Source organism: Apis florea, unplaced genomic scaffold, assembly GCF_048593485.1.
Source record: "Apis florea isolate Af1SG1 unplaced genomic scaffold, ASM4859348v1 contig_3496_pilon, whole genome shotgun sequence".
NCBI lineage: Eukaryota > Metazoa > Arthropoda > Insecta > Hymenoptera > Apidae > Apis > Apis florea.
The window spans coordinates 6,029,810-6,052,984 of record NW_028256773.1 but is presented as its reverse complement, the minus strand read 5'-3'; the positions used below and the strand labels follow the sequence as shown (position 1 = coordinate 6,052,984).

At 38.6% G+C, this 23,175-nt stretch overlaps 1 protein-coding gene and 1 long non-coding RNA gene across 41 annotated transcripts in view; one reads left to right on the top strand and one right to left on the bottom strand.

Moving 5' to 3' along the window:
- Nucleotides 1-13,709, top strand: part of LOC147656828 (uncharacterized) — a 143,896-nt gene extending 130,187 nt beyond the window's left edge. Inside the window, exons 3-4 of the long non-coding RNA XR_015293720.1 lie at nt 13,131-13,251; nt 13,455-13,709. This is a non-coding gene — a long non-coding RNA (uncharacterized LOC147656828). The remainder of the gene's footprint in view (nt 1-13,130; nt 13,252-13,454) is intronic.
- Nucleotides 1-23,175, bottom strand: part of LOC100869770 (CUGBP Elav-like family member 1-A) — a 479,952-nt gene that overhangs the window by 268,213 nt on the left and 188,564 nt on the right. The gene's annotated exons all lie outside the window — the stretch shown is intronic.

Below are 23,175 nucleotides of genomic sequence, written 5' to 3'. Positions count from 1 at the left end.
AAAAAAAAGAAAAGAAAATAAATAAAATGAAACGGGCAAATTTTCGTGTAAATTATGTAAAAATATATCATTAAACTGGTAAATTTCACAATTTATTTCAATTGGAACGACGATTCATTCTATAATTCGAAAATGCGAAAAATCTCGAGGATTACCGAATTATTTTTTTCTATTCATCCAGAAAAACGATCGTTTCTTCCATTTCCATCGCGTAATCGTCGAGAAAATTAAATAAATTCCAGCCAAATCTAACACAGACCTCCCCCTCCCCTCCCCATACCAATTTAACCTTCGCATTCCAACGGTGACTCTCGAGCCAGCGCTCGAATCGATGCGACAATATTTATTTATGCTCCACTTTCTCCAAATATCGCGTTCGTGAATAGATTGCTAAACTCTCTTTACAATCTTATAAAGTGATATTTTTTTATCTGAAATTAGATAAATGATCGAACTACGTGATTGACAGAAATATCATTTTCAATGTTTTTCCGATTTTGTAAGCGTGATAATACGGTGACAAAAATAAGAATAGACGTCTGAATCGTAAGGTTTCGTGTAACAATATTTTCTCCCTTCACACGTGAACACGGGTAAAATATCAAAGTATAAAAGTCTTACACTTAAGCTAATTCGCGCGTGTTTAAAATCGATCGTTTTAAATCAGGTGAAAAATTCACATAAGACATTCACAATTTTCCTCCAAACTCGAAATCCCTCGCATCGATTCGAAGGATCTAATACAAAAGCATAACCAATTATCCGATTCGAGGCGATCGGCATTAACTCGAATTTTCATTCGCGTTACACTCCTGGCTGGTGGTGGCTCTCCCCCTCCTCCCCCTCTTTGTGCCCTTTGTACGCGCGGCAAGTCACGCAATTTCATTAAAGAAGCTTATCCCGAAAATGAACGAGCGATAATAGAATGGAAAGAGGTACAAAGAGCGGTGGGGGATGGCGATTAAACGGCGAAATGAAATTGAACCACGACGAATCCTCGTCCTCCGTTTCCGGGATTATTACATATACCTTTTCGACCTATGTTTCTCGTTTATATATATATGTATGCGTATTTCGCGTTTAATAACCGAAATCGTCGAAACAATCCTAACGTGGTGACGCGTGAAATTAATCCTCCTCGTTTAGGGCATTTCGAAAATTGGATACACATAGGAGATAAACATTTTTATTCACTCGCTTTCGCGCACGGATTTTCGAAATGGATGGAACAGAATTTTTTCAATCGAGACCCTTCCTCGAGAAACGAATCCATCCAAATCTTTCCGCCCTGTAATTTTTCCCTCTCTCGATACAATTGCATCCTCGATATTACCGACATCTATCCAACTGTTAAGAAAGAATTCGACCGGTACAATTAAACGCGATAAAAGTGTAAGAGGTGGATACACAGCGAACGATCTTTTGTCTGATCGAGTTCTTTTCATTGCGTCTCAATCTTGAACAAACGTAACGAGAGCCGTAAACCGTGGAATTAAATGCGATAAAAGTGCAAGGGATGGATACACATTTTGCGGGAACGATCTTTTGTGATCGAGTTACAATTCTTATAAATCTCCTTCCTTCCGCTTATATATTAATACGTTAATACAATTATCAAACGTTCGAACGAAAATCCAAAAATATCCATTTTCCAAGTCACCCCCAAATTTCCCCTCCCAAACCCAAACAAATACGCAACGAGCTCTTGGAGGAAAGAATCGTGTCGAATCGCCAATGTCGAGGAGGAGGAGGAGGAGGAGGAGGAATGGAATCGGGCAATCAAGCGGAGTCGCGTTACTACCGGTTCCGCAGGCCTGGCCTGGTGGCTAATAAACGGGCGTATGATTTGAATTCTCGTGGGCTGCGCCTTGCGGTTTCCAATTACACGGAGCCGGCCACGGCGACGTTTCGCTGACCCCCCCCCCCAGAGAAGGCGAAGAGAGACTATTCTCCCCTCTCTCTCTCCCCCTCCCAGCTTCACGGCAGGGATGTAATTAACACGAGACACTGACGTATCTATCTTCTCCAACCCCCTCGAGCCGCCTACCGTTATCCCTTTCGCCTGCACGTTACGTAACCGGCCTACACGCGAAAGACGTGGCCCCGTTGCCTCTGACGCCTTCCTTCCTTCCTTCCTCCCTTGTTAGGGGCTGTCTGCGATGCTCGCCTCCCCCGTTAACGGCGCGAGATCGTGGCCCTTCTCGCTCGATTAATCCCAGATTAATTCCATTATAAAATGGCGGGGAATAACGATTGTTTTGTCGATATCTGAACAACAAATTTTGTTTCCGGTAACGAAATATTGTTATACGCTTTCTTCTTCAGAGATGTTAACCATTCACATTTGTATTATTTATATTTAAATAGAAGAAGGGTTGTCGATCAAGAAGAGCGTTACATTATACATGCATTTTATTTAATGCAAACACGAATGCAAAGAGTTAAAGCAGGAATTTTAAAAGAAATTTAATAGGAGTAAGCGGTGGAATATAAGTATAAAATATACTTTGAAAAGGGTGTGATTCGTTAGCGAATCGCTCTGCATTTTTATACAATTTTGAATATCCAAAATTATAGCGTGTATGGGTAACATAGAAGGGTGTTATATACCACCGATAATTAGAGGCTTATATATTTCAGATATATAAAAATATTTAAAATTCACTTTGGAAACGAACGAAGTAGAGAGCGAAGAGAAACAACTAATTCAAAATTGGTATTACAGATGTCCCAACTAAATTTTATATTTGTTTATCTGTTTATCGTTGTTACGGCTTTCCAACATTTAGAGGAACTCACGTGTTAAAAATAGGGGATCGTTATTGGAATCTTTTTTTTCATATTCGATCGAGACGAAAACATGGAATATATTACGAGTTTGTAACATTGCGACAAGAATTTTTGAAACGTAATACTAATGTAAGGTATATGTATTTATAATAACGAAATGTAGCGAGTGTAAATGGTTGAACTCGTTTGAAACTTTTTTTTTCACTTTTCGCGTTCTGACGTTCGATAGAAATTTTATGCTCGAAATTGGACGAAGATCGAAATTTGTCGTATCGAGGATATACAATTCTTTCGACAGGTTTGATAACGAAACGATCGATAAATATGCGCGATAGATAAGATAAGACAAGAGACAAATTAGAAAGAGAAAGGATTATATAAAAATCGTAGCAACGTTCGCTTGTTTCGCGAAATTTGATACCTCAAAATTTCTCGTTAACGACAAAGTTTTGGCGAATGCGGCGAATAATTTAAATTAAACGTCAAAATTAACATGGAACAAGCGTGGAGCCTGCGTCTCCACCTGCAAACTCCGTGCCGAGATTTAACGACCATCGAACTTGATTTCATAACGAAACGAGTCATTCCTTCTCGCAACAAGACGCTTAATTTCATTTCCCGTCTGTTGCAACCAGACAGAGAGAGAGAGAGAGAGAGAGAGAGAGAGAAAGTCAAAGCGAGAAAGATCGATTCGACTTCACCTTTACACTTCTCCAGCCAATATTTTTCTCCCGATTAAATTTTACCGGTCATCGTTCATTGCAGAAATCGTTGACGAGTCGAAATTTTTATCTCACTCTTATTTAATTCTTCAATCGTTTAATAATTGCAAAATCTTATCCGAGGAGGATAAGACTTTGAGAAAGAAGAAAGTAAGAAATTCGAGGGAAAAGATATATGCGAGATAACACTCATCCTTCGAGCTCGTAAATACTACTAAGCCCCGAAATTAGAGGATGACGTTAAGGTTTCGTAAACGTTGGAATGCTTAGAAGGCAATGAATGACAAGATGTTGGCGGGTAAGGGTCGTTGGAGCTGAAGCTTGATTCGATGTCTGGCCGTAACTGGTCGCCGCTGCACGTGAGCCTCGCATTACATCGAGTTACGATTACGACCAGAGGCGTGTATATATATATATATACCGTATTTCGACGGATTTGGTGGCGTGGAGCAGAGATCTCTCGATCCTTTTCCCCTCCACACATGATCCAACATTACTGTTCCAACGGTAAAATCGAGATTCGATCGTTTACAGCGGCTCGTTCTCTAAATCATTTCACGCGCGTAATTTTCGAGGCCGAAGAGAAGTTTAAAAGAACGTGAAACGAAGTCGATTTTATATATCCCTTCGTTCCCGTCACAAGTTGTTCGTCGAAATATTTCGAGAGCTATTCTTCTCCGGCTAATAATTTCAGTGCGCTTAGTTGAAGTTAAAAAATAAAAATTGGCCGCAATTTCGAAAGATTTTCTGCCCCGCCCAATTATCGAGCACATTTTTTAATTGCTCCTTCCGATTCTTCAATTGGATCGTTCCACCAAGATGTTTTTTAAAAAATCAAAGCGGCTGCAATTTCGTCGAAAATCTCTAACCTCAACACGATACCCACACGTTTCTCGTTTGCGAAAATTCGAAAAAATCGGAGAAATTCCAGGAACCGATGGCAAATCCCGCGAATTTCGCAACCGGGAGGGAGAAGGGGGTGGCGGCGTATGCAAACCGGGTCGAAGCTTTGCGAGCCACTGGCACCTGTCGTACCCTGCTAATCTTGAACACGTGTTTCCTTGTGTTGGCTGGCTCCACGCCAACGCGCGGAGAATGGTCATTGTACACAACTATCCCCCCCATCTTTCTATTCGCGGCCATTTCTCTCCCGCGATCGGCCGAGCCTTGCTTCGTTTCGAACGGTTTGAGCGGATCGAAATCTCCACCCTTCGACCTCTTTATCGCGAAGCTATTATTATCTAATATTTAATTATACAATTTTTCGCTTTCGAGTATCCTAACCTACATTTTGTTGTCATCAGTAAATATAATATAATTACATTCTAGACTCTTGTTGATCGGCAACCTAACCTTTTAAATACAAATAGAAGAGTTGAAGATGGGCAGGCACGACTTTTGAATGAAAAGCGTTTCTCTTAGAATTCTCGTCGAGTTATTGTCTTTACGAAAATAACGAGGAACCAATAGCGTCGTGTCACACCACCATAAATACCTCCTCATCGTCCGACAAAACGCCGATATATTCCCCCCCCCTCGAATATTCCCTCGAACCGAGCATCCCATTTCCTCCTATCGACGGCACCATCTCCCCTCTTTTCGGGCCCTCTTCCCTTCCGATAAATAACGGACGAGGGAAGAGAGAGAGAGAGAGAGAGAGAGAGTTCTCTTTTATTCAAGACAACGTAGACACCTCGAGAGGCGTCTAGTTACAACATCCACTCTGGAAAATATCGAGCGCGATGATCGTAAAGAGGGAAGCGGGATGACAGGCGGGGGTTCCACGGCAACTCGAATTTTGCAACTCGTAAAGCTTTCGATTTAAATTCCAGGGAGGGAGGGGGGGATGGCCAGAGGGATGTCGATGGAGACTTATACGTGGCTCGGTTAGCCGCGTTAAATTTAACCCAAGTCGAAACACGACGTGTCGCATATTCGAGCGATGTGAAATACAGGAATTGGCCGCCGATGATGCGAGCCGACGATTTAAACTCGTTTACGACTTCGAGTTCTCCACTCGAACGATCGTCTTCTCCCCGCGAGAAAATTTAAATTGGCATTCCATTCCATTCGGTGGCTCGACCGATCGAAAAATATTTGCTTCTCGTTTATAAGTCTTCCGAGTTCGAGGGACTTTTTCTCGCTCGTTTTTTAAATTTACAAAGTTTTTCCAATCCAATCTCTAATGATCGGGAAATTTTCCCTTTCTTTCTCGAAATCAAGCAGTACAGTTAAAAAATAATCGTTTCGTCGTAGAGAGAGAGATTTTAAGAAATGTAATTTCACGTTTAATCACAAAGATTACAAGTGTTTGTAATTTAACATAATTATTATTCACAAAATTAAATTTTAAAACACAAAGTTAATAAAGAGTTGAATAAAGCTCCTCTAAATACCATTTATAATAACAACGGAAAGAAAGAATAGGTTGAATTTAAAATTGAAACATTTTTCACTTTTAATATGTGCGAATAATTGTTCGTATGAGAAGTCTTTCTCTTCAATTTTTCTTCAATAATCGTAGTTGAGATTTTAAAAAAAGTTCGTTTCACGTTTAATCGCAAAGATTACAAGAGTTTATAGTTTAACATAAAATCTTATTATTCACAAAATTAAATTTTAAAACACAAAGTTAATGAAGAGTTGAATAAAGCTCCTCTAAATACCATTTATAACAACAACGGAAAGAAAGAATAGGTTGAATTTAAAATTGAAACATTTTTCACTTTAAATACGTGCGAATAATTGTTCGTCCTTTTCTTCAATTTTTCTTCAATTATCGTTTGATCGTCGAAACTTTCCGCCCGCTAATTACTCTCGCGACTACAACGCAACGCCGTTTTCACCGCTTTCGAATTTCTTACGAGCGGAGTTTGTTCAACTCGATTCGAGTCCCTCGATTCCTCGAGACGCATCAGAAATTCGGGAAACGCGATTCGAGAACGCTGTCGAGGGGGGAGGGAGGAAAGTATGCGGAAACTTGCCGCCCTCCATCCATTCCAGCCAACAGTTGTTCCACGGCGCGAAATTGCCGATGAGCAGGCGTGGGGAGGATGCAACTTGGGCGACACGTGTCGATACGCTTCCTTCCGCGTTAAATCGTGACAAAATCGTTTCTAACGAGGAGAGCGGTGGAGTCACGTATCCCCCGCGGATAATTCGGTTACACCGAGGGAAGGGGTGGGTTCTTCCACCCCTTTCGAGATTCTTTTCAGATCTATCAAATCATTTGGAAATCGTCGTTGTTCAATTCCGGATAATAATAAATTCAGAGAGATCGAAAAATTGTGTTCGCTACTCGACAGCAACATGTTATCGAATACAATTTTGGAATATTTTTTTTTTTTTGGAAAGAGATATATTAACGAAAGGAAAATAAAAAGGGGGAAATTATATAGTTGTGCGGAGAGGGAAGTTTTTAAAAGAGATTTGGAAAAAGCTTAAGAGTAATCTGACGAGACTGTGTAATACTTTGGAAACGGTATTAAGCGCTAAGAGTAATCTCGGGGTATTAAAGCCGTAGGACGTTTTGTAAAGTAAACGTATGTAACAATATCACGGAATAATTTACAATATATATATATATATGTTAATTAATCTAATTCTAATGGTAGTTCTAAATTGTACAATCGAATCATTGAATAAAAGCATTGTTTAAATTTAGGATTATAAATAAAAAAAATATATATTAGATTATTAATATATATTGGAGCAAAATTTTAAATTTGCTAGGAATTTAATAGTCACATTTAAAGAAGATGATCTCTGTTATTTAACTTTTATTTCACCACCAATCGTGCGTAACTTTTTCAATAATTGTTTACTATTAATTTATCGCAACAATTGTATGGAAAAAAAAAATCGATCAAAATTCATATTCACGTACGAAGTGCCAATTAATTATCGAACGAGCAAAGCTATTACTGATAGGCAAACGTATATTCGCTCTTAAACTTACCGCTCTTTTAATAATATTTTGAAAGATATCGTTCACGATGATTCAACGAGTGTATTTATCGGATTACTCACCTGAAACAGAAAGAAATTTTACAAATTAAATCGCTTACAATAATTCCTAATATCATACAGTAGTACAATACAATAAAATACCCTTCTTTCTTCGCATCCATCTCATCGCTTTAATTAACAATCTCTCGTATTTGCTTCAATTCCTCTCTTAAACCGATTCTCTCTACGTAAAAAGGACATTATTAATTTCCTTAATAAATTGCCACCAAGTTGTCCCAATAGCAGGAAAAATCCTTCGCCATTCATATAAATAGAAACTTTCATGACATTCACGCACTTTACCATCAAATATATTAAAAGGAAGAAAGAATGATAGAAAGAAAAAAGAACCTAACCTCGCCAACAATAAAATTACAAGAATTCAAAGACAGAAAAGATTAATGATAAAATTGTTAATATATTATATATAGTTGGATCGAATACGTTAAAAGAAAGGAAAAGTTGAAAATACGATTTCAACAATCTAACCTCGTCAAAAATAAAATTACAAGAATTCGAAGACAGAAGAAAAAAGAACCTAACAATAAAATTACAAGAATTCAAAGACAGAAAAGATTAATGATAAAATTGTTGATATATTATATATATATATAGTTGGATCGAATACGTTAAAAGAAAGGAAAAGTTGAAAATACGATTTCAACAATCTAACCTCGTCAAAAATAAAATGACAAGAATTCGAAGACAGAAGATTGAGATCTTCTCCGATCCGTCGAATATAGAATTGTTATGGACGACCAACGACGAGGAAGAAAAGGCGAAATTTTTGCCATCCCGCAAAAATATACACAGTTTTATATATATATAGTTGGATATCGTATCACGTGCAATTTCCAGGGAGTAAAATTACTCGAAGCCAGGCCACGAAGCGTAAAGCAGTAATTGCCATTTACTCGTGCCCGGCCAGTGGTCACCGAATATTCCATTAATGATTTAGGGCGGCACTTTCCCCGGCTACAGATCCCACTCGTCGGGCAAAATTTCCGGAACGATAATTCATCGAGCATTTAACGATCTTTCAATAAAGAGCGAGTCAGCGGGACACGGCAAACGAAACGTTTAATTTACGTTAATGACGTACCGCGGGGAATTAATTAGAAATTGATACCCGCCCGCCACTTGTCAACTCGAAATCTATATACGCGTCCCGCCTACACACGCGCGCGCAACGAATTCATTAAAATTTCGATACTATTATTCCCCCCGCGTCGACTTTCTTTCTTTCTCTCCTTTTTTTTTTTTTTTTTTTTTTTTTTTGCTGCCGCGTGCAATTTATTCCACAACGGGTGGAAATAATGATGGATAATGAATAATGTTCTTTCTCTGGATTATTGCGACCAATATTGGCCACGAATGAAATTACAATACGATTTCTATCCGATTTTTCTAAGGAATTCTTTTTTTTTTTTGGAAGCGAAGGGACTCCGATTAAACGGAGGATTAAGTGAAATTCAGTCATTCGTGGTTGGCGAGCTAGAAAACTCGCGAGGCTTTTTTTTAATAAAAAAATACGCTTCTAAAATATGTATCGCGAAATTTACGAATAATTTTGAATAATGCGATAGGAGAAAATAGATTCGAGCGATTTTCGATTGAAAACTGTCGTTTTCATTCGTAAAAAAGAAAGAAAGCGCGAAATTTAAACGAACTTTTCTCCAAAGTGAAAGTGAAAATTTTTTTAATTGGAGGAAATTTTTCAAAACGTCTCTAACTCGTCTCGGACTCGAACGTTTCCACACAATTTCGAAAGGAGATTAAAAAAGTTAAAAATTCCGATTTTTTTCGTAAAAAAAAAAAAGAAAGAAAGAAGATAGAATAAAATTTTTCTCGAGCTCGTTCCTCGAACGATTTCGTAAGCAATGGAAACGACACGAGATACGTGTTATTACATTATATTACGATACTCCTTATCGAGTCGCTTGCTCGAGCGGAATTTTCCAGGGACGCGGACTTATCAGCGATCAAACATCGATAAAAGTCGTGCGCTCGTCCATCATCATCCGGCGGAGGGAAACGAAAACGCGTATAAATTTCCTTCGGACGTAAATCGAATTATATGCAGAACCACATTGGTGAACCACAATGAAGAGGAGGAATTGACAGGCTCGACAACAAGGGGAAGAGAGGCGCCACACCTCTCCCCGGATTTTCATTTCCAGCTTTGAAGGAAACGCGATATGGAAAAAAAAATTTTTTTTTTTTCTAAACTCGAAATCGAGAATTCGTCCCTTCGTGCAGCTTTTTCGAAGAAGGGGAGTCGAACAAATTAAAATCGAACAACTGTAAATTTTAATTGGCTCGAAAATCACGGAAATAATCCGGTTGGACAATCACGGAATCTTTCGATTTCCTCTCGAAATTGCTCGACGAGAGTAGCAATCTCAACGAGACTCGCTTCTGGGAAAAAAAGAGAAACAATAACGCTCGTAAACCACATTCATACAAATATGAATCGTAAACCATACTTCGAAGAGTAGAAAAGACGTGGTTGGAGGAATTGGCACGGAACTAGAGAGAGAGAGAGAGAGAGAGAGAGAGAAGGTCTGGCACGTAGACAGGTGGGGCACGGTTGCACACGGGGACAAGGGTGTTACGGTGCACCGGTTATTCGATTACCTCGCCACGTTGTCAACCGTGTCGTAACTGTTCTCCTCTCCCCATCCTCCACACACTCGCCGGCGCGTACTCGCCACTTTTCATAATAACGTTTTCATCTTTATCGAATTATCCTCTTCCCTTTGTCCTCGATTGCTCGCGAAGGGATTGCCGGGGGAAGGAAGGAAGGAAGGAGGGAAAACAGAAGGGGGGATATGATCGAGTCTCTCTATCTTTTCCCTCAAGATTAAATCGAAAGAAAGATTCGACGAACTTTTATCCTTATCATTATCGCCTCCACGCTCATTTCCTTGATAACCAAAATCAAACTGTACTGTGTATTCTTCGAACAGAATCATGCTTTAAACCTTTAATTAACCCTTTCGCTACCATTATAGTCGCTCTGCACAAGATGCTGTATCGTACGATATTCTTTCTCTGGAAATATAGCATCGATATATTTTAATTTTTTCCCGATAAACATCGTATCACCTAATAATCTAATCTACTCCATTCATTAATATCCATGTGCATTACCAAGAGAAAGAATTATTACGACCTCTCTCTCTCTCTCTCTCTCACCGAATCAATCCTCTTACGACGACGCTGAACGATGTAGAGTGAAAAGAAAGAAAATTGGAGAAACAGAAAGAAGGAATAGGGGCGCGTGAACGAGGCGAGTTTACAAAGGCATTAAGAGTATCCCCGCTATGCAGCAACAGCATCTGCGTTCTTAAAAGCATATTTGAGCCGCGCGGTATTCCGCGTGTAGATCAGGTAGACGGAGAGGGGGGGGCCGCTCGAATTTCTTTCTCGCGGCGCAACATCGTTAGAGTTCCCGGGGGGGAGGCCTCGACGAGAGGAAGGCACCCCTCCCCCCTCGAACGCTGTTACAACGCTGTCTAGCTCCTTCCCCTCCCTCAGCTTCTTTATTCGCCGGTAATGGTATTCCCCGCTCGTCCCGCAATCGAGCGAGAAATTTCAAAGACGACACAATGTTATCAAGAAATATTTTTACGTCTCGGATACACGTCTGGGGGAGGGAGATTCTTCGAGTTCTCTCTCCATTGTTCGTTTCCCTTGGAGGGGAAAGGGTCGTGGAACGATTAAGAATGTGAGAATGCGTTCTTACACGTGTGAAGAAAGGGTGGTTTCGTGGGGGAGGATAATTTTCGAAAATCAAAATATCGTGATTAATGATGAGGCATAAACCACCATAATATCGTTGCATTGGTTAAGTTAAAGGAATTAAGTAAATATGCACTTCTTAGAACATGGAAGTGAAGAATTTCGATCGGGTCATAACGATTCCTCCAAATCTTTTCTTTTTTTCTTACATATATGAACAAAGAGTCGAGATTCCTCGACTTCTTTTACGTTCCCAATACTGTCGCGTGATCGATCGATATTCAACCAATTCACACAAATGTGCAAGATACGAGTCGCATTGTTACACGTACGAACAGAGTTTCGATCATATCGTAATGATTTTTCGACTTCTCTCGTGGAGAGAGGAATCAGAGAGGAAGAGTTAATTAATCAAGTAGAGAAGAAGGATTACATTTTTTGACATAATTTGATAATTCTCCATTGCGACAGAGAAAGAAAGATATTGGAATGATTCGATCAGTAATCAATTAAACAGCCATTCTCTCAACTCGTTCCAAAGTTTCGATCGGATCACGACAAACGAATTAAATTATATCTTGAAACATAAATAAATATAACAAGTTTGAAGAAGCGGATGATTAATCGATCTTAAATATGAAAATAGTACGCGTGCCAAAAATGTCGTTCGTTCGATCGACATGCAGGTCGCGGCACTCAGAATTTCAATCACAAGGAATCAAAAGAACCGACCGACCGACCGACCGACCGACCGACTGACTGCCTCGACCGAGTATTTTCGCCTTGTCTATTTCAACGTATCGAAACACGGTGGCCAAATTCTTTCGTTCGACGCGTCTGACGACCTTCTCCTTCGTCTTTTTATCGGCTCGTAATATGCCACCAGATTTTATTCTCGTGTTAATCCTTGAAAAAAAATTTATTACATGTACAATTTATTCAAATATTTATAACACGCGAATGAAACTTGGATCTTTGCGCTACGTAAACGTGGAAACGTTTCGTTACAAATTTTCTCATCGAGAAAATGAAGAAAACGGTTTGAAGCCATTTTTTTCTTTTACACACCAATCGGTCTCACAGAGCTTAACGCGATGACGAGCCCACGACCGTATATTCCTTCCTGGAAAGAGTCGAAGAATCGGCCGTGTCTTTCCAGGAATCTCGGCTTATCACGTGTTCAGGGATAAGTCTTCTCCCCTCTTCGAACGAATCGTTACCACCGATTTTCTTAATTTTCACAGAAAGTTCTTCCAACGACATTTCAACGCTAAGAAAATATTCACTCTAATCTGATATTGGCAATAAAAATTCCAGAACTACCTGAATTTTCATCACTCGATCATTTCGATCACCAACGAAGCAAAAATCGGCCAAGGAGACAAAATTGATAGGTTCTGGGAGAAAAAGGCGTCTCTTTATCTCGTCTCTATGACCCGCAGAGACATCTTCGATAAGAACGAATGCACGGCCTCGTTATCTTATCGCATTTGCCGCTCCACATCCAAAAATGTATCGAATCGTGTTGAAATAATTTCGTAACAATTTTTCTCCACCCCATACATATATATATATATACTCTTCCAAAATCATCGGATTTTATCCCTTTTCGTTCGATGGAACGTGGTGGAAAAAGTGGCCTTGAAAATGAACGCTGTCGATGATAATAATAATAATAAATAATACCGAAGAAGAGATTAAGATCGCAATTACTTTTATTTAAAAACAAATGGAAAAAGTGTGCACGAAAATTTTAAAGCGAAGAGACGTTCGTTTCGAGTCTAAAAAACGAAAGTTTCAAACGTTAGAGGAAAACATTCGCATATATAAATTAATAATCCTCTTTATTTCGCCTGTTGCGGACAGTTGTCGACGTTCATTGGAGGGCAACATTGTTCCCGCTTTATCTTCCCTCGAGATAAGATACTGGAATCGGCGTACAATACGAAGAAATAATAAAATGGATATGCAGTCATCATCGAGCACGGTAAAATTTTTCATTTCGAATCCGTATTTCGTTATCTTAATCTATCGAGAGATTATAGTTTTATCATCGTTCGTTCCTGTTCTCGTAACAGCTCGTTACGAGTGATTTCGTTTGAGAAATTTATTTGCTCGATGGAAGGGAAAAATGCGGTGTAAATTATTACGACCGCCACTTTCATTCATATTAATTTTTTTTTTTTATAGATAATTCTAAACAGACGCAAAAGTGATATTTCTACTTCACTGGCTGGTGAAATGATGGATCTGTTCTCTGTACAATCACTCGTGGAGATAATTCTACTATCGTTCGTTGCTAGCTTTCACAATGGAACGTATTATGCCTGGAGATATTTAACATTTACAACGCTATCAATTGTGTTATTGACGTTTAGAAATTTAGAGTGTTGTTTGTTTCAATTAAAATAAACACAAAAATAAAAAAGATACGAAACTTTTAAACTTTTCTTCGTTTTGATTAAAATTCAATAATTTATTTCTAACCGAGAGTTCTTTTTTTTTCTTTTTTTTTTTATCAAAATTGTTATTAACCAACGAAATATGAATTCATCGACTATTCGAGCAATTTTTAATTCGCGTTCCTACGATTTCACTTTTAATCCATCTGTGTTATCTCTCTTGCTTAAAAAAAAAAAAAATACAAATATTACGAGATATACACTTTCGATCTGACGCTCTGATCCGATTGGAAAAGCGACTCGAATCCCTAAGTAAGGGAAGGGAGAGAAGAGGGAGAATAAATCGAGGCACAGGATATAACGGTGGATCTGGAATCTGAGGGAACAGAGAGCCTAAATATCAGTTATCTCGGATGACAAACTCATTTTTCATTACTCGTCGTGGATGATAGATCGAGGTTTGCACGGCCAAGACAAATTTAAATTTAATCATCTATCAGGATCCGGGATGATCACCAGACGTGAGATCACACGCGCTTGAATGATTACGCATTCAAGGGGTGTATGAAAGGATGGGCGGATAGTTGCGTACGGTTGGATAACCGGTAATAATCATTATTTTCCGTTTAGGTATTTACACGCATATGATTGACGCACACGACGACGATTAGTTTGGAATTTCCATTTGCAACGCATCGTTAAAATTATCGTTATTAATAAAGGCAAATATTTTATTTTATCGATAATTAATTACGATTTCCTTTTTAATCCTAATAAAGCGTTTACTAATTCGAAATAATAACAACAACGTGTACACACACGTGTAACGAGAAGAGTTATCCTTCCCCGTGGAATTTGCATTTAACAGGATTTAAGATGATTCTGAAATAAGCTTTTCAATTATTATTCTTGACCTTGTCACAGCTATTATCTGTGAAAAGATATTAATAGGATCAATATACGATTCTCGGTACTTGTACGTATTCTCAGTATTGGCTCGTAAACATTTTAATTTCCTTCATTACCTATAAGATTCTGCCAATAAACATTAAATTATTACTTGGAAAACGTTTAAAAATTAAATACAAAATTAATCGCTGCAAGTGTATTCGAATAATGTGAAAAAATTTTTTAAATTGTCGAAAGAATGTTTCCACGTTCCAAGAAATTATTAAAATAAAAGTTAAGAAACACGGTAAGTAAGTACAATTTTTGCTTGATCCCGTCACTGGGATCATTATACAATTAACATTTCTTTCTATTCGCAAAAAGTTTCAAGTATACAAACATTCGCAACAAGTAATCGTACAAACACTCGATCCCATCACTACCACATTTAAAAATCGAAACAAATATATTTAATCTTCATTTTCTATTCGCAAAAAGTTTCAAGTATACAAACATTCGCAACAAGTAATGGTCGATCCCATCACTACCACATTTAAAAATCGAAACAAATATATTTAATCATCATTTTCTATTCGCAAAAAGTTTCAAGTATACAAACATTCGCAACAAGTAATGATCGATCCCATCACTTAAAAATCGAAATCTACTAAACCTCCATTTTCTATTCGCAAAATATATAAACTAGCATTATGGAATTCAAAAATCGGAACAAATCTACTTAACCTCCATTTCCTTCTATTTGCAAAAATTTTCAAGTATACAGAATGAACATTCGCAACAAGTGATGATACAAATATTCGATCCCATCACTAGCGCTTAAAAATCGAAACAAATCTACTTATTTTCCATTTTTTTTCTATTCGCAAAAATTTCCAAATATATAAAGAAATCGCAACAAATGATAGTACTCGATACTCGATCCCATCACTAGCATCATAGAATTCGCAAAAAGTTTCGAATATACATAATAAACATTCGCAATTTAGACGCTCCGTTGCTCGATCCCATCACTAGCATTATGAAATTTAAAAATTGGAACAAATCTACTTAACCTCCATTTTCTTCTATTTTTCAAAACAAACGATATTACAAATACTCGATCCCATCTAGCTAGCTTTTAAAAATCTATTTAATCTCCATTTTTTATTTTTCTAAAAAGTTCTTCGAATATACAAAATAAACAATTTCGCAATTTAGAGAGAGACTCCATTGCTCGATCCCATCACTACGAAACGAAAGACAAACTTCGCAACCTCCTCATTTTTTCCGTTGGCAAAAATTTGATCCAAATATCCTGTTAACAACAAAAAAATTGAAAGAATCACAACGAAGAGACACGAGTATCCTGTTGTTCGAGTCGTAGAAGGAAGTCGTTAATACGCGGTTGCGTGCGAGGACACACGGCTTCGTACGAACTTCGTGATCGGTCGCAATAAAATGTCTCTGCCGCGATTGCCATCTAAATGGATGCAAAAACACACGGCGAAACACGGTGAGGAGCAGAGGGGAGGAAATAAGGCTCGGTCACGAGGAGGAATCGGCGATTCCTCCGGCTGACAAAGGAAGAACGGGGCTGTTGATCAAGCGGATTAATCATAAAGAAAGAAAGAGATCGCATCGTTATCGTCGCAACGGCATCGAGTCTGAGCCGCGGTTAATCGCCGGTTCGAAAGGCGAGATGATTTTCGTTATATATCGTCGTTGCAATGTTGCAATAATGGAATTACAGGTTATCCTACCGTGTTCGAACCTGTGAACCATAATTATCAAGCACACCGAAACATATTTCGTACTTGCTTCTTGTTCCAGGAATATGAAACGTAAGCCTCATTTTTTTAACTGAGAAATATAGAGCAGCGATCTGAAGAAAATCTTGAATTTTAGTAGAGAATGCAAATACGCTTGGATTGCATTGTCATACAGATATACGATTTTTAAATTGACACGCACACTTTTCAAAATCGTGACATCTTTTCACTTGTTATTACAGCACAGTCACGCAAAATTGAAACACCTTCGAAACAATTAATAATACAATCTGTAAGTATGTCCAGCTTACACACACAATTATCTCGACTGAAATTGCAAAATTTATAAATCAATTATGCCCGCACTACTTTTCTCGACCCACCGCGTATTTATTCATCGCCGATGCAACGAAACAAACCCGGTCGAGCCGCGCCATCGATCGAAACGAAACCGCCCTTATCTCCACCCGTTTCAGCATTAATAGGCTTGGATAGATTTCAAGATCCCGTGGCACGCGCGTGTCCGCGTAATTGCGAAAGTTATCACCACCGTTGGTCGTTCACCGGCCAAATATATATTTCCGATCTGCCAATTTCGTATCGAAGATAATAAGCGATTGAAGGGGTTCAAGTTTCCAAGATTCTAGACTCCGCTATATTTGGAATCTAGTGTCCATCTTTATGACAAGAATATATATATATATATAATAAAGAATTCCAGTCTCTATAAGAATTCTAAATTTTAATTTATGAAACGAAAATTATTCAGGATCTTAAAAATAATAATATCTTTCTATGTTCCTCTCGTGAAAGATAGCGAACTGCACAAAAATCGTATACACGCAGTTCCTAGTTTAAAGGAAAGAGCATATGTTAAAGAATTCGAGATTTTAATTTTTATGTAACAGAAATTATTCAGGATCTTAAAAATAATAATATCTTTCTACGTTCCTCTCGTGAAAGATAGCGAACTGCACAAAAATCGTATACACGCAGTTCCTAGTTTAAAGGAAAGAGCATATATTAAAGAATTCGAGATTTTAATTTTTATGTAACAGAAATTATTCAGGATCTTAAAAATAATAATATCTTTCTACGTTCCTCTCGTGAAAGATAGCGAACTGCACAAAAATCGTATACACGCAGTTCCTAGTTTAAGGAGATCGTCTACGATCCTGGACGTGTACTTTCGTACGGATTGCCACGAAAAGAAAAAGAGCGGATTTCAGCCGGGGCACGCAAACGCGATCCAAAGATTTCGTCCAAGGATCGAATAAGGGAATCGATAAGAGAGAGACCGTCGACATCTCCCCCCAAAAGCTCCCGTAGTAATCACGTGGCGTGAGGCGCAGTCGTTAGAAGAGCTTTGCGGTATAAGCTCTGGTTCTGAAATTAGGGGGCAATTCCCCCCGGCTGCTTTCGGTTCAACTTCCACCGCGAGGTACCTGAGTCTCCTCTGTGTGTCTGCGTGTCTCACACGAAAGTAGCGGAGCCTCCTTCGAGACGCTCTATCCGTATCTATGTATCTATGCGAATCGAACGGTAACGAGGGCAAAATTGCCACCCTTCTGCGTGCGACGGAAATTTTGAACGGCATCACCCTCGTCAATCCCTGGTCAATCCATGTTTATTAACCGCCAAGGGAACTGGTTTCCCTTCGAAACTGGATGAGATGAATGATAAAAAAGGTTAGAAGCAGCCTCGATCCGGCGAAAGAAAAGAATCCGGTAAAACGTAAGGAAACGAGGTTTAAACGCGCACAGAGGGAGGAACAAATGTGATGGAAAAAAGGAGGGGGAGGTTGCGTGTTCAAATAAGAGGAGCAAACAACCGCGGGCCGGTCCAAAGCTATTTTCACCGGCGTGTAACATCGGTAAACGCACGTAGCTATCGTTTATGCAACGGGGGGGGAGGGGGTATATATCCGAGGGATGATAATTTCTAGTAGTCTGGCAAACGATCAACATCGTAGCACGCGCATCCGGCGTGTACTGAGCAAACTCGTCTGATTCCCAGTGGGGGCGTGGGAGGGCGACAGAGAGGGACCACCGCCGCCGGTTCACGTTGATACAAGCTCGTCAAATAACAGTTTCATCGTCTACCGCATTTACAGCGACAGGTCACTTAACGTCACAGTCGCATTATACTTTGGCCGATATATATATATATATTTTATCACAGCGTGAGACAACGTGGAACTTCTCAACAACGTTGAAGCCAGGGAAGAAGGATTGGTTTTGACACTTTTATTTCGCACGTTTTAAAATTTAGTCGAGGTTGTGTATATACAGTGTCTTTATTTATACTTCTATTAAGTGTTCTGAATATGAACCTCTAATTAAACGATACGTCACCACACACGGTGTAATTTTAGACTTGAAATTGTAGAGAGACGAAGAGTGGCGGATCGAGAATACTTGTCCTCCCTTTTTTCTCTGTGTTGTACAGTATAAAGTTCATCTGAAATTTTATATATAATTTTATTATTGAAACGCTGCTAGCAGCTTTACTATTCCGTGGTTGCTACGCGATCTTATTTATTGTTCACCACTGCGATTCAAATGTATATTTTATATTTCGGTGCTTATCCCGTTAAATTTCTTTTAAAATTCCGCTTCAACCCTTTGCACGTATAGTCGTATATATCCATTTTATTATTATACGTATATTTGCATTAGTATTCTAGGGACTCTTGAATTTGCAAAGGGTTGAACAAGAAGACGTCACCCAAATGGATAACGTGGCGTGTTAAAGGGGAGGAGATGAAAATTTGGATTTGGGGTGGTGAGAGGGGGAGATTAACCTCTTAGTCGAGATTTTAAAACACGAAATGACACACGTATGCGGGTTAAGAGGTTAAGGAATGGAGAAATGTACATGATCCAAAAATTTGGATTCGACGAAAGAAAATTAGGAGAATTTGAACTGGAGCCGACAAACAGAAAGAAAAGTGTTTGTTTTTCAAATCGAATATCCAAATATTTGGATTCCTTTTTTTTTTTTTTTTAGCAATTGGGGGATGGTAAAAGTGTTGCTTGCCTATTCCAATCCCTGTATATACACTTTGGATATATACACGCACAACACCAGGCAACAGGTAAACATTCGAACATTGGCGATTTATTTAGGAGAATTGAAAGGAAGGAGATAAATACGTAGGGACGGTTGAAAGCAGAAAATAATCTTTCTAACTTCGTATTTTGCAACGTTCAAAGTTTGTACGGTTATGCAACGTACCGTGAAACACGAAATGTTCGACCGCGATAAATATAGCATATAGTGATGGAAGCAACAAGACCGCAAGCGTTTGACTAATTGCTGTGATTTACGTACACGTGTCTGAGCGATGGACGACACTAATGTTGGAAACATCTCGGCCCAACGCACTCGGTAAAAGCCGCTCTCCGCATTTTTCTTTAATCCTTCTTTAATGGCATTTCGCACGAGAATATATATATATGTATATATACTGTTTATAAACATATCGCGTGCTTTAATTACTGGGGTTGAAAAGTGTAGGAGCAAGACGAATTAAATAGTGTCTCGATAAAAACGTGCGTTCGAATCGAGAGGATGAAAATATTTTTTTATTCGAGTATATATATATATATACTTTATAAACATACCGCGTGCTTTAACGTTTAATTAGCGGGGTTGAAAAGTGTAGGAGCAAGACGAATTAAATAGCCTTTCGATAAAAACGTGCGTTCGGATGAAAATATATTTTTATTCGAGTATTATTTTAATTGTGAGAATTATTATTTGAAAATTATTATTTCTAATTTTTTCTCGACAACAATCCGTGTAATCTCGATGCATTACGGGACATTTTTATTTTTGATTAAACAAAAATATATATATATATATATACGTACGCGTGTGCAATTGTATTACACACTTTTATCTCGTTAAAACCGGTACGGATTGCACGAAACGCAAAATTGAAACGCGAGATTCGTTCCTATACAAATTAATTGTCATGATACGTCGCGTTGCTCGCGAATTAATAGTTGGAAGGGAGGGAGGGGGGAAAAAAAAAATCGAAAATAACAAACGTGCGCGCAAAAAAAAAAAAAAAAAAAAAAAAGAAGAAAAAAGAAAAATCGTTTTTAAAACGATGGGCTGAAATACTTTGGGCATTGGTCGTTAAATTGGAGGCCAATTAAATCGATTCAATTTGCGGGTCAACATAACAATTATCGGCATTTTGGCCCCGCTCCTAATTCGCGTCACCATTTGAACCGTTCTCAAATAACTTATTATTATTATTATTATTATTATTATTATTATTATATGTTTGCTCGAGACGCGTTCTTTCTTTCCCTATCATCCCCTCAAACTCATCCTATTCACTATTATACACGCCAGCGTATTACCACGACGAGTTAACCTCAAATTATTTCGATTACCTTCATCGGTCGATAAAACATTTTCAACTCGCATCTAAGAATCCGTTACCGATCGAGTAGCCAAAGTCCCTAGAGTATAATTACGAATGTTCTCAGAAAATAGAAGAGCAAAATATCGCGATATATTTACGAGTATATTGCGAAATCGCGATCAAGAAGAGAAAAAAGAGAATCGAAGCGAGAGAGAGAGAGAGAGAGAAGGAAGAGAAGACTCGCGTTGAAATTTCCAAATTCGAGGCGCATAAAGTGCGTAAATGCGGCGCGACGTGCAACCAACTAATTGTCCCGATTTATGCGCGTGTCGCGCACGATACGAGACAGTGGAGAAGCAAGAGAGGGGGAGGGAGGGCGATGCTCAATTATACGGCCAGCTGGCCGCGCTCCAATCGTGCTTTCAGCTTTGATTCCGTTCCGCCGATCATCGTCGCGTCAGCAAGGGCGACCGAGGGTGGCCACCCGTGCAAAAGAAGAACGGGGAGACCCCTCCCTCCTCCTCGTGTCACCACGAACCCCTTCTTTTCTTCCTTTTCAGCAGTCAGAAACCGCCGAGGAATTTAATATCGAGAGTTATTGCACGCGTGATGTATGATTAAACGATTCGTGGCAAGTGACGCGTGCATCTTTTCTTTTCTTTTTTTTTTTCTTTTCTTGATCATCGACACGGAGGGCTCTCTCGACTGTTGGATTTTGAACGCGACGATGTTTTCTGGAACACGTTACTGCGTTTATAAGTTTCAATTTTATTAAATAACGTTTACATTATCGTTCGTCGAGCAATTATAGTTATTTTTTTCAAATGTGTATCACGAAACACAATTTGTAACGTGGAAAAAACAGACGATATTAATCGTTTGCATAAAAGAAGATTCAACGAAAAGAGAAAAAAGAAAGAAAGAAAACAGGGGAGATTCCATTCCAGCCTCGAAATTTATATCAATCCCGAGTAAAACAGAGATGTTTCCACGTGAAATATTGTAATAGGCTACGTGACCCAGTTTTTTCCAACTAGCAAAAAAGAAAAAAAAAAGAAAACTCAACGTAAGAAGCAACCAGAGTTACCAACCGAAAATTTTTAACACTAACACCTTCCCCTCCCTCTAAACATTAATTCCAACAATTCAACTCTTTCTATCTCCAGGATAAAATTAAAAAACGTAAGAAATAACCAGAGTATCATCTGAAAATTTTCAAGATTTTATAATTGCTTCGTGTTATATATTCAATTCTATATTCTCAAATCCTCGAGAACGAAAGGATTTAAAAATTTATATATATTTCATTCACTTTCACATAATAGAATAATCTTCTATCGACAATTTATTTGTATTCAATCAACAATTTGACTGAATTTCGTTTGTGCCTGAAAAAATATCGAGCCCGACAAAATCCTATAAAAATTGCGATTATAACAATAGATAATTTCAGAATTACACTGCAGATACCTCACCCATCAAACATTAATTCGAACAATGCGACTTTCCAACTCTTTCTAACTCGAGGATAAAATTAAAAAACGTAAGAAGCAACCATCCGAAAAATTTTCAACACTAACACCTTTCTTCTTAAACATTAATTTCAACAATGCGACTTTCCAACTCAAAAATTTTTAATACTAACACCTTCCCCTCCCCTTCCTCTAAACATTAATTTCAACAATGCAACTCTTTCTAACTCGAGGACAAAATTAAAAACACCTTCCTCTCCACTTCCTCTAAACATTAATTTCAACAATGCAACTCTTTCTAACTCGAGGATAAAGTTAAAAAACGTAAGAAGCAACCATCCGAAAAATTTTTAACACTAACATCTTTCTTCTTAAACATTAATTTCAACAATGCAACTCTTTCTAACTCGAGGACAAAATTAAAAAACGTAAGAAGCAACCATCCCAAATATTTTTAACACTAACACCTTCCCCTCTACTCCCCCCTGAAACATTATTAATTTCGACTTTTCAACTCCTCGAGGATAAACTTAAAAAAAGAAAAAAAGAAACGCTCCCCCCACTTCTCGCACAGCGTCGTGGCGCTTGTATTCCGACCGGAAGTGGGAAGGTGTTGGGGAGGAAACAAGGGTTGACGGGGCTCGAAACGTTCGCTATACATTATTATATCGTAAATCGATTCCGCCGGAAAATAGTTTAATGATCGTGCCATATTTTAAGAGCTTACGTCTCTTAGGTTGCGATAGGAGGAGGAGGAGGAGGGGGCCGCCTCGAGATCGCAGTTCTATCATTGTCAACCGGGCTCTCCCCGGCTTTTGGATTAATGTCGTTTCGCGTCTAACTATTTATCATCAGAAACTAAACCTATCTCTCCTCCCTTCCCTTCCCTTCCCTCCCTCCTCCCCCCACCCCGGAAACGTCAAAAGTGTCACAACACTTTGGGATGAACGATTTCCACCGGATTCCAATCGGATTAAAGCGTAATAGTTTCGCCGTTCC